General features: G+C 42.3%; 1 long non-coding RNA gene across 1 annotated transcript; it reads right to left on the reverse strand.

Annotated features, from left to right (window-relative positions):
• Window positions 1–389: 389 nt before the first annotated feature.
• Window positions 390–6,673, reverse strand: LOC141414114 (uncharacterized). The gene is made up of 3 exons (XR_012439204.1): window positions 6,547–6,673; window positions 1,256–1,387; window positions 390–518 (listed from the first exon to the last, which is right to left on the reverse strand). It is a non-coding gene; the product is annotated as an uncharacterized lncRNA (long non-coding RNA).
• Window positions 6,674–7,926: the final 1,253 nt, after the last annotated feature.

Below are 7,926 nucleotides of genomic sequence, written 5' to 3' on the forward strand. Positions count from 1 at the left end.
GCCAGGGTGTCCCTGGCTTTGCCAGTAACTACCTATAAAATCTTAGCACCTTCTTTTCCCTTGTCCTCAATCTGCTCTTTCAGCCTCAGTTTTCCTAATCTATAAAAAAATAAAGATTATACTCCATACTTAAAGGGTCCTGCTTGTGACCTTAAGAGAGTCAATTATGAGAATTTTCTCTCAGCTTCTGGTATCATGAAGATGTCAGCAAACTTCATCTTCATTATTCATACCTTCCACTTTGTTCTTGTCACCCTCTTTTGTGCATTCGTTCCTCCTACTTCATTGTCACCAAGCACCGTCATGTTTTGTAATGTACAGTCCCCTTCACCCTCCCCCACCTTCCAGCAAGTGGGGAAGCTCCCCTGCCACTCACCTGGGGTGTAGTGGGCTGAGAAGGCCCTGAGCAGTAGTGGAAGGGGAAGTAGTAAGGGGAGCCTAGAGCCAGATTTCCTTGCTTCACATATGATCTGTGACTTTGGACATGTTGCTTGACCTCTCCATGTCCTGTTCCTCACCTGCAAAAATGTACCTTAGTCAGGTTTCTGGGAAGAGCAAGTAATTAATACTCATAAAGCATTAGAATAATATCTCACAGGAAGTCAGCATTTGTATTTTAGATGTTTCTGAATCTTAACATAAAAGACTAAATCAGTTTCAAGAAACAGCAAACTAAAAGGTTGGGGACTCAAGGGGTTCATCTGGGTTTCCCTAAAACTACCACATAGAAGCTGCCATCCCCCAAAAGCACACACAATGGTCCTAGGGGGAATCTCAGATCTCAGATTTTTAACCTATCTATATTATTTTATAGCAAAACCTCAGTTTCCATAGAAATACCCAGTAATTTTTTTTTTAAATCTTGAGTGTAATAAGTAATGAATGTTTCACAGTGGTCCCTCTAAAGTGAAGGTTCTCAACCAGAAAATGTGTTTGATCTCTGTGACTCTTTCTTTTTAGTGATGATTATAACTTGTAACTAACCATGAGATGACCTAGTTTTAGATTTCTCTCTAACACTAGAGATTGACATGTAGCTTCTCCAGCACATATGCTTGGCCAACTCATACAATCCAGCGTGTTTTACTGTCCTCCTCAGGTAAAGGAGGGATCCATTAGAGAGATGCCTTAACAACGAGATGCTCATGATCCAGGATTTCATGCTGTGATGTCTGCACACAGGAGAGTGGATACAATAACCATTAGAGAGTCTAGTGTAACTGGTCTAGATTTAAAGGGACATTCAGACACCTACCAGAGGCTTGGAAGGCAAATTGAAGTACTTAGCAAGGCTGGGAGACCTGGACAGTTTGTTGGAGATTTTGTCCCGGGAGAAGTGATCCTTTAAGGGCTTGGCTGTAACTTCCTCAGTGGGTGAAAATCACCTCTTGAAATGAAATTGATATGAATGTCAATGTTAGTACGAAAGCACCTCAACTTCTAAGTACTTTGTCTTTCCAATAACGAAATATTCATGTTTGGACATCTACTGGCTGATAATTTAGAAGAGTAGAGCTGTTATTTAAGGAAATAATAATGAGAAAGATCAGAAAGGCAGCAAAGACTGGGGACAGATTTTTTTTACGTCTCACTGTTATTAGAAATATGACTTTTTTCAAATATTAAACATAAGACTTTAATTCCCCTCCTGCCATCCAGTGTCTTTTCTGCAAACATCTGGATAAAGGAATCCTGTCAAATCCACCATGTTTTGAGACATTCCTGGAGCGTGGATGTTCTTGAGATTATGCTCTTGGATTACTTGAATAGAAATAATAAATACTTTCAGTACTTAAGGCTGTAATGCTCTGGGTTGGATTTGGATTTTTGTTTCATTTTAGTAAAAGGTGGAGATTCAAAGTCAGCTCCTTACCCAGAAGGATATACTGGATGTGAATATAGTTTATTGCTTTCTGACCTACATTTCCTCCTTTTTTCATTATTTGAAAAGTTTCTTGACAAGTCGAATGTCTGCAGCCCTGCATTTCCAAACGTCTGTCTTGAAGGAACTGTGGCACTTCAGATTTTCACATGATGATCAGACATGTGCTTAACTTTCTCAGGCTAAACTGGAACAATGGGGGTAGTCTCACACGGATAGAAATGTATTTGAGAGCAACCCAAGAGAGGGAGAAATAGTTGGAACTGTCAGAAGTTTAACCTTAGAGTCAGCGTGGGCTTATGCAGACAGCCTTCACCTGAGAGGCAAGTCATCTGTGATCTGGCCCTGGCTCAGACCTGTACCTCAGTTTTCCCATCTGTATAATGTAGGGAATCCAGAGTTTGCCTATGTTGGAAGAATGTAAAGTCAGAGGACAATGCAAACATGACCTCTGACTCTGCTCCAAACTAGCTGTGTAACAGTGGGACTCTGCTATCCTTGGAACTTCATGTAAGAAAGCATGTTTGACATTCTGTCATTCAAAATTGACAAAGGAAAACTCACAGTCACAAATTAAAGTTTAACATCAGCCTAAACTGTAAATTAAGTAAGTCCACATTTTTAAGTTCGTCCATTCTATGAGCAAAACCAGGGGTTATAACCATAAGCAAAATCAGACAGGTTCTCCGGCTTTTCAGTTTATAAGCAAGATGAGACAGACATTGATCAAATAATCAAACAGATGTGAAATTATATCAAGACAATAGCCGAAGAGCCCAAATAAAAGAAGAGAAAAATTTAAGTATCAACAAATGACTTCATAGCAAACTTAATTAAGTCAATATAAACCCAAAAGGAACTATAGAAAACTGGAAGGCAGTATTTTTTAAATTACTGAAATTCCAATTTCTGAAATTCCAGGATGTGCCCACATGGAACAGATTCCATAATGTAGTGTAAAATTAGCCACAACTTCCAGGTGGGTCTTCCTGGTTCAATCTCACTTCAGTTGATCCATGCAATTGGCATATCTTATTGTCCAGGCACTATGTACCAGATATCTTGGTAGGCACTGAGGGGCAGTAGGAACAGTTCCTACTTATTGAGCTTTTGCTGCATGGTGAGTCTTATCATGGCTGACCATTTACAAATTTCCATGATTCTGTGGGCTAGCTAGCTGGTTCCCTGACTAATGTGGATTCATGTGGAAGATTGTCCTCACTCATGTATGGCAGCTGGTGTAGGCAGTTGACCCTGGGATCTCCATTCTCCTCCATTCTCCTGTGACCTCAAAAGCAGTCACAGGCCCAACCAGCTCCCTCACACGGAGGTTTCAGGACAGCATTCTGAGAGGGAGAAGGCTGAAGCTCTTTTTTTTTTTGTCTTTTCTTTTTTGGTGCTAGGATCGAACCCAGGGCCTCACGCATGCTAGGCAAGCCCTGTACCACCAAGCTACATCCCATCCTTTTTTTTTTTTTTTTTTTTTTTTTTTTGAGACAGGATCTTATTCATTATGTGGTCCAGGCTGGCCTCAAACTCACAACCCTCCTGCCTCGAGCTCCCAAGTGTTGGGATTACGTCATGAACCACCACATCAGTAAATTAAATTCTTTTTCATTGTTTAATATCAATATTCTTTTTTTGGCAGCACTGGGGTTTGAACTCAGAACCTCGAACTTGCTAGACAGTTGCTCTTACTGCTTGAGCTACTCTGCCAGCTCAGGCTGAAGCTCTTAAGGCCTAGCTTAGGAAGTCAGGTAGCCTCGCTTGTATTGCATTTGCTGGTTGAAACAAATCACAGGAATATCCCAGATTCAAGATGGGGAAACAGACTCCCTCTAAGGAGTATGTTTACCAACAGGAGAGGAATTTTCTGCAGTCTACCAAACATCATGATAGAAGGCATGATTCTAGAACCAAAGACCTCCTGGTTTCATATCTGCATGGTCATTCAGTCACTCAATAGCTAAGTTCCTTTTCCTCTGTGTGCCTCAGTCATCTTATCCATAAAATGGGAACAGTAACAGTTACCACCTCACAGAATTGCTGAGAGGGTTAAAGAAGTTAACATATGTAAAGCCCTTAAGACAGTGCCAGGTCTGTTTTTATTAATCCAGTCTATCAGACATTCATCAATAAATTACACACAAAAATATTTAATTAGCATTAACTATTTATAAATTAATATTATAAAATTAATTAGTGCAAGTGTTAATTTATGCTGGTAGTTAGCATAAATTAAAATTAATTAATTAGCAGGAGACCTCTAGGAAAAGTAAGAATGCAATAAGAATAAATAGTATGGGAGGAAGTCCTCTGAGAAATAACTATGAACTGAGGCCTGGAAGGTTTGCACAGGAATCCAAACGTAGGTCAGACAAGATTTCCAGGAGGGGACAAGACCATGGTGGGAAGAAACTGGGCACATAAAGGACTGGGAAATTCAATCCATTCATTCTTTCATGTCCTGGGCACTTGCTTAAAAGAATTGAATAATAATAATTAATTCCATGTTTTGTCAGTCATTTCTTAAAAATACGTATACATAAAGCCACTGAAGAAGCGACAGAAAGGAGAAGAGGGTCCCAGGCCTTTGGAATGAGGCTGGCTAGTCCCCAATTCAGCCTCTAAACCAGCTGTGCAAGCTTGAATTAGTTCCTCAACCTCTCTGACTTACAGTCTCCTCATCTATAAACCAAAGCACATTCCTTTTAGGATTTTTGTGAATAGGGTAACGATATTCAGTATACTTAACATTCAGAGCAGGCCCCTGTGAGCCTGTGCCCCAATGTGCATTGAAGTTTTAGGTCCAGCCCTGAGTATCAAATGCTGTGACATATTTGAAGAACCTGCAAGAGTTCCCAGTCAGTGGACCTAATAAACAGTTGCTCTGTGATTGTTATTTGACTCTGGAGTTCCCTTTAGTTCCCCATTTCCCTATATCTCCTCTCTCTTCATAAGCCTTTGTCACAGGTGACAGCCTGACTCCCCACACTGGCCTCTGTCTGCCTGCCTGACAGGGGTTTGTACTTGGGAGATTAAGCTGACCCATGCCCCTGGGCAATGGCTGCAAACACTGAGGTGGGCTTGGAGTTGGAGGGTTTTAAGAGGATGGGGCCCTCCTTCCTGGGGGTGGCAGGGAGGCCTTTTCTCTGCCCTCCTGGAAAGACATTTCCAAGGGCTGCTCAGCCTCAGGGTTTCAGCTAGCCTTTCTCTCCCCCTCCACTGTTTTCTCTTCCTCTCCCTTCTTTTTTTTTTTTTTTTAACATGCAAGTTGCCATGAAAAATTTGTTAATGAAATATTTGCTCAGAAGTCTGCTCTGGGCTAGGCTGATAACCTATCTGTGTTTGAGTTTGGCTTCCCATATTCTAAATACTCATCTTCTGTCTGTTTAGCTTATTGATTGGTTTGGCAGGGAAAGAAACCTTGTCATCAGTGATCAAGGTCAAACTGAACAGAAAGGGTAGGGGTAAGGGTGGGGAGGAGAAGATGAACTAATGGGTGAAGGAGGCAAGAGAGACTTGTCCCTGTTTCCTTGAAGGAATGGAGTCCCACTCCAAACCAACCCCTCCAGCCCCAAGTTTCAATGCAGCTTTAGCTGGCAAAAGAGACACTCTTGGCAGAGGGGACCTGGATGGGGACTCGAGTACAAATGTGGAAAGGTGATAGGCTAGCAGATGGTGTAAACTTAGAGGAGGTTGCTGGGACTAAGCCTGGGTGGGCATATTAGGAAAAGTGAGATAGGGTAGCTGGTGTCTGAACAATGCTAAAAGGTCTTTCAGGACATGGCTGTTGAAAGCTCTGCTGAAGCCTCATGTCTTGTAAAGGCTGACTACTTAGTTAAAGGCAGAATAGTAATTCAATTAAAATTAAAAGCAATGAGCAGGTGATGTTTGCAGCACCAATGCATGGTCCCAGTCATTGTTGACTCCTAGTACATATGACTATTGGGCTGTGAAGCACAACCTAAGTCTTTGCTCTGACTCATCTTGATTATGTTTCTAGAGGCTGACAATCGATGAACTGGTGGGCAGGGAGAACACACTGGCTGGGCAGTATAGGAAGTGCCTGACTGGACAAAAGATGCCAAACCTGGGCTATACTCCTGTATCTCCCTACTGGCTTTACGACCAGGTCAGACTTACTTCTCTGAGCCTCAGGAGCCTCAACTGTAAAACAGAGGACATAATATGTAATCTGAGTTGCTATAAGGAAGAATAAAGATTGCATCCATACAGTACCCATGCATGCTGAGAGAGGTCTAGAAAGCACCATTTAGAATTGAGTATCTACTACAAGGATGTCACAAAGCAAATTTCCCTCTCCCCACTATGGCCATGGAAAGTGAGAGTGACTTACGGCTATACGAGCTTGGTCTCTCACTCACTGAACACAGGGCACTGAGCTGTGCCTGGAGTGCTTGGCACTAGAAGTGTAAAAGGTACACCTCAAGTACTCCCATCCAAAATGCTTTGCACCCAAATTGTTTCACATGCAGGGTTTTTCTTCAGATTTTGAAATATTTGCTGATATATAATAAGATATCTTGAGGATGGAACCCTCCCAAGTCTAAACACAAAATTCATTTATGTTCCATATATACCTTTTATATGGAGCCTGAAGGTAATTTTATGCAACATGTATGTTGACTGAGACCTCTCACCTGAGGTCAAGTGTGGAATTTTTTGCTTGTAGTATCCTATTGGCACTCAGAAAGTTCCAGCTTATAGAGCACTTCATATTTTGCGTCTTCAGGTAGGGATTCTTGACATGTGCAGCTTAGACATACTTCTAGCTTTGGACGAGTTCACAGTTTTGGTAGAGAAAAGCACAGCTACATGGATAGTAAGTGGTCACAGACAGTGTGACTTGAGGGATAGCTGAAAAAGCAAAGAAGGAGTGAGTGGTTCTCCCTGGCTGGTGGGAGAGTATGGGTCCAAATCAGCTTCTTGGAGGATATTTTGAAATAAATGCCACTTGCCAGGTAAACGAGGAAGAACAGGCATTTAACTGTGTATTGTGAACCAGGTGTGTGCGTGTACTTCTGTAATCTCCATATGCAGAAGGTGGAGGCTGGCCTGGCAAAAGCTTGAGATCCTACCAGAAAAATTAATTAAAGCAAAACGGGGTGGGGACATGGCTCAAGTGGTAGAGTATTAACCTAGTAAGTGCAAGGCCCTGAGTTCAAACCCCAGTACCACCAAAAAATGTGTACTGTGCAGCCTGTTCTGAGATGGCACATGGCTCCTGTGCTGGAGGGCAGGAGTGAAAGACTGAAGCTGGAGAAGAGAGGGAGGATCTGAAGGCTGTCAGCAAGGGCTGAGGAGTGCATGAGCAAGAGGTGAAGAAAAGAAGTTATGAATGTGGTCTTTTCTCAGCCAATGGGAAGAAGGGGATCTGGCATTACTTACTGGAGAGACACTATTGACCTTTCTTTAAAAAGGAGACATTCACACTCTCGTAGAATGTGTAGGAGGAAGCAGTAAAGGAGAAGCTGGCAATATGAATACCCAGCAGAGCCAGATATTGTCCAGGGAACTTGAGAAGGGATGGCATCAAGAGTCCAGGGCCATGGTAACTTAATGGGGAGAATAATGCTTCTTTCTCCAAGCCTGGTGTTCTTGAGAGGTGAGACAAGAGACAGGGTGGATACAAAGGAAACATTTATGGTGAGGATAGTGCTCTATGCTTGTCCTGAGAACTTTGACTCCTCCATGAGAAGACAGGTATCTGCTGAGCATGAGAAAAAAGAGTATAACAATGGTGGAAGGTTTCTGTGGGAGATAGGAGAGTTTAATTGGCTAGATTAAAGGGTTACTCAGGAACCTGGGGGCCCAGCTAAGGCCACAGATCATACGTCTGTGGTGGTCCCAAGGCACCCATTATAGGAATTATACCATCTGAACTCAGTTACAAGAAGACATAAGGCAAAAGATGAGACTGATCGAGAATGAAGCTTTGTAGGACTGTCATGGTGGAGACATCTAGGATGCTGGGGAGAAAGTTAAGGAGATAGAGCATAGGACTGGCAAGCCAAGGGAAG

The sequence above is a fragment of the Castor canadensis genome, chromosome 11 (genome assembly GCF_047511655.1).
Source record: "Castor canadensis chromosome 11, mCasCan1.hap1v2, whole genome shotgun sequence".
NCBI classification, from domain to species: Eukaryota; Metazoa; Chordata; class Mammalia; order Rodentia; family Castoridae; genus Castor; species Castor canadensis.